This window comes from Lactuca virosa, chromosome 1 (genome assembly GCF_052849685.1).
Source record: "Lactuca virosa cultivar CGN04683 chromosome 1, Lactuca_virosa_CGN04683_v6, whole genome shotgun sequence".
In the NCBI taxonomy this organism is placed as follows: domain Eukaryota; kingdom Viridiplantae; phylum Streptophyta; class Magnoliopsida; order Asterales; family Asteraceae; genus Lactuca; species Lactuca virosa.
This window is the reverse complement of record NC_136426.1, coordinates 49,477,951-49,483,060: the sequence shown is the minus strand read 5'-3', so window position 1 is coordinate 49,483,060 and position 5,110 is coordinate 49,477,951.

Here is a 5,110-nt window from a genome sequence, read left to right as displayed (position 1 = left end):
TGCTTTCGGTTGGGCTTTGGGTTGGGCCTTTGTAATTAGTTCTAGGTATATATATATATATATATATATATATATATATATATATATATATATATATATATATATATATATATATATATATATTGTACTGATTCAGCCATGTTAGAGTTAGTGATTCTAGTTGTTGATTTCGATATTTGAGAGGAGACAGAGAGAACCGAGAGACATAGAGAGTCTTATGTACTAGACTATTGATTAATATAGTGTGCATTGAAGATTCAACATTGTGCTCTTATTTCATATTTACGATTTGTGTCGTTCACTTGATTAGGATTCCGCACCAATCTAGTGATTTGGATTGATACCTAGATCGGAGTTTTACAATTGGTATCAGAGAAAGGATTAGTATCAATCGATTTGGCGCCGTTTCTTGAAGTTTTTTTTGGTGTTTTTGAGATCTTTTTGACGAAAATAATTGTTGTTGTTCTTTGTGTTCTTCTTTTATTTGGAAATTGAGATCAGAATTATCGTTTTCGGTTTAGCCTGAGTGATTTCGGCGGAACACTTGAATTCTCGGCTAGGTTAAAGTGATTTCGGCGGCAAACTTCAAGTTCTCGGTTAGGTTTAGGAGTTTTCGGCGGCCAGCTGATCGAATTCGGTTAGGGTTTTAATATTTGACTTCACATTTTCTTGGCCAGCTCCTCGGACTCAACTTCCGAGCTCTCGGTCTCAGCCTCGGAGTTCTCGATGGCGACTCTGTGCTCTCGGCCAGGTCAGCTTCACTTCTTGGTACTCTTTGAGTCTTCGGTCAACGTATTCGGTCTGCATATTTGGCTCCGCATCTTCAGTTCAGCTTCTCAGTTATTGAGATTTCGGCTAAGGATCTCGTTCAAGAAACCCCGTTCTCGGGTGTTGACTATTGGTGTTTTCGGTCAAAGAGCATTTATTTTTGGTTTTTGGTCAAGATCAAATTGCACAATCAGATTTTTTTTCTCTTAGTCAATAATGAGCTATTACAACAGTTCAATTACAACTCCAGGTAACAAAGAGGTAAGTAAAACTTCATGCTCTCAAACCTGTGAAGATAAAATAAATAACTACCATGAACAAAATGAATTATTAGTTAGAGAGGTTTTTGACCTTAAAAATGAAATTTATGAAATTAAGAAAGTCAATAAACCTCTTAAAGAAAAGCTAGAAGCACAAACTAAATATTTAAGCGGGATTAAAGAAGAATATAGCACCAAATGTGTTTACTATCGTTTTGCCAAAGAGAAAATTGCAAACTTAACTGTCGAACTTGATGCATTAAATGCTAAATTTAAAGATGATGATTTTAATTTGAAGAAATTCGATGTGTCAACTGAGATAGTTGAGTCAATGATAGAAAAACAATGATAGAAAAACAATTAAAGTGGAAAGATAAACAGGGTGAGGGTCTAGGGTATCATAGTGTTCCACCTCCTTTCAATGATAACTATACTCCGCCCCTTGAAACCAAAGAGATAGAGAAATCTGTTCAACATGGTCAGCCTACTGTAACTGTTTCAGTTAAGACTGAACAATCCGGCAAAACTGAGAATATTGAGGTGAAAGATACTAATGTTTCTACTTCATGTGCAGATAAAGTAACAGTGTAAAATGGGTTCGAGCAGAACAAAAATAATTCTAGTTCTACTGAAAATGCTTCAAAAACTTGTGATGATAATAATCTCACTGTTGAAAAATTCAAGCCACAAAAATTTGCTAAACAGTCTAATAAATGTGCATGTGCTTGTGCTTGTGGAAGTTCTTTGAAACAAACTTCATTTGGACAAGGATCAAGTCACAATCTTATTTATTTGAAAAGAAAAACTTGCTTTAACTGTGGAATTCTTGGTCACATTGCCAAAAATTGTCCAAATCGTGCATATATTCCCTATTATGCCCAAGGTAGGCAGAACGTATCTCGATGAAGATCTTTCAAGAGAAACTCCTCGAGATCACGTGATGGTGACCAGAATACTGCCAAGACCAAAAATCAGACTCTCAAGAACAAAAAGGTCATGTCTGACAAGAGATATGATTTAAGAAATAGTTCAGTCAAACCAAGATCGGTAAGGTCAAAGTCATATCGGCGATCGGTCTCAAGCTCCAAAACAAGTGCTGAAGCATCCATCCGATTAAACAAGAAAATGGTTAAACCTGACTACAGATGGGTACCAAAAGTTCCCACTCCCAAATCACCTAAAAATTCACATCTCTTCATTTTCTATGCTTGATAAACAGGATATGACTTGGGAACGCGTATCACGCGTAGATGGAAGGTCAACCCAGTTTCAAAATGGATTGGGTTCCGAAAACCAGCTAATCATGCACTCTGTGTCAGAGCAACTATGGAGGAATATCATTAGACTTCGGTATGTTGATAGTGACTGTTCCAAGCACATGATAGGAGACATCTCTCATGTGCATGACATTCAAAATTTTAACGGAGAACATGTGTCCTTTGCGGGAAGGGAAAAAGAAAAGATCACACAAATGGGGACCGTATTTAACGGCGTGATGAATTTTGAATATGTTAACTTCGTTCCGGAATTGAAACACAACTGAGGCTGAATACGTTGCTGCTTCTGCTTACTGTTCTCAGGTCATCTGGATACAACTTCAATTGATGAATTACGGTTTGAATTTTCTTGATACTCCTAGGTTTTTTTAAAATGATTCATTTTGAAGACTGACAAAGATTTTTTGTACATTTTGTATTTTATTTTTGTTTTATTTAAATTTGTTCATATATATTTTTTTTCTTTCTCCTCTATGCAAAAATTTAGGGGAGAATTAAATCCAAACAAAAATTTAAAATTTTAAAAATTCCAAAAATATGTTTATTTCTGTTTTTATTTCTTTTTCAGAAAAATCCAAAATCCAAAAAAATATTGTATTGTTTTTAGCGTATTTTAATTTTATTTTTTATTCTTAGTTATTTTTATTGTGTGCTTAGTTTATTTTATTTTTATTTTTATTTCTAAAATTTCATTTGTTTTAAAACGCGAATTCAAAAGAAGAAGAGAACCAAGGAGACTGTGTCGGAATTTTTTGTGCAAGAAGAGACCTGGAAAGAAATTGACAGTCAATACAATTCGCACTACACTTACAAGGAATTGAAGGCATGAAACTGTACAAACTGTCAGTTAGGCAATATCTTTCTAAGAACTGTCGTATTTAAGTAATTAAAAGTTTGAAACTATGCAGATTGTCAAAATTGGTGTTGTCAGTTATCTTTACCTAATAACTGTCATGACACCAAGGCGATTCACCCAACCGGAAAATAGATATCGTTGAACATCCCGCCCAGGGTCTTGACATTCTTTTTGTCATGCTAAACTGCGGAGACTCAAATGTATACTCGGATACATTCTCCGCAAGTAATGAATTAACGGCATTGGCACCAGGACGATACACCTCGAAAGGCACGATTATCGTTGAATGTCCGCTAAAGGGCCTTGATCTCGTGTCATGCTAAACTGTGAAAATATGTCCTCGGATACTTTTGTCACATGATGGTTTTGTGAGTTATTCCTCATTAACTCTCACTGGCACTAGAATGGTACACTCAGCTGAGATTCAGAAACCATTGAACGTCTCGCCAAGGGCCAAGTTAACTTGTTAACTTGAAAAACTGTATTGAGATCTTTGATCGAGGAAATGCAGGGGCTAACATCAAAAGTAGCCACGAATAGTTCTCCGATACTCAACAAATCGCAGTGTGTTCCTCCGTTTTCACACAGATACTGCGAGTAGTCTCCATCTGAGCCAAGGCTGGGTCCTTGAACAACTGTGGTGAGAAGGGTCTTTATGATTCTGTGATCCACAGGGACTTTTAGTCATGGTTACTTTTCAAGACGCATATGTGATCAATGAAGATTTTTCATTCGAAGGAACAAGAAGTGAAAGTTATTTTTCAACACACAACCTTTCAACCCTGGAAGCAAGGTGAAGCTGCATTTGAAGTTATGTGACGAATTACATTAAAGCCTCCTCAATCAATTAGTTGCTATCTATGAATCTGCTGAAGTGATCCAGAAAAATCGGTCTCTCTGTAATTATCTCTGAAGTATTTTAAAGCTGAAAGTGCTGATTTTCAAGAATCTATACAAAGGGGAGATTGTTAGGACATGATTTGTGGTTTATACTTTACTTTCTATAGCCTTTAGAGTTCTCGGTCTAGGACCGAAAACACAATGAATTCGGTGGTGTTTGGACCGAAATCATCATGTGATTTCGGTGGGCTTAATGGTGGTTTCGGTTGGTCTTTGGGTTGGGCCTTTGTAATTAGGTCTAGGTATATATATTGTATTGATTCAGCCGTGTTAGAGTTAGTGATTCTAGTTGTTGATTTCGAGATTTGAGAAGAGACAGAGAGAACCGAGAGACATAGAGAGTCTTATGTACTAGACTATTGATTAATATAGTGTGCATTGAATATTAAACATTATGTTCTTATTTCATATTTACGATTTGTGTCATTCACTTGATTGGGATTCCGCACCAATCTAGTGATTTGGATTGATACCTAGATCGGGGTTTTACATGCAGTCGGACTGGTCATTATAGCAGGGATTGTACTGCTACCACCACCTAGGGATCTGATATGATTTTCTTTCATTGCAATCAGAGGGGCCACAAGAAGGCCCATGTGACATCCCCATTTTCGCGGCCAGAAAAGACCGATTTTGTTTATGCTTTATAAAAATCAGAGTACCTCTTTTAATAAAAAAATGTTGTGGAATTTGTTCCCAGAAAAACATGATAAATACGTTATCAAAGCATTTCTGAAGAAATGTATTTTTGTTCATTTTAAAACATTTGGGATGTCATCATCAATACAGAAACATAAGCATAAACAGAACTTACAGTCATTTACACTAGTGATCTACATCTCTTTAATCTATCAGTGTAATGTAACTTCATATCGACACATGTGATACAAATAATCTTGAGTGGGTCAGGTTGGGAAACCTGGTGAGTACATAGGGTTTTCAACCCACAATAATTTAATTATTATGTTTAAACATCAAACAATCAACCGAATTACCCATCCTCATTATCTTCCTTACTCTTAAGGTCTACCCTAAGAGTCATTTATCCT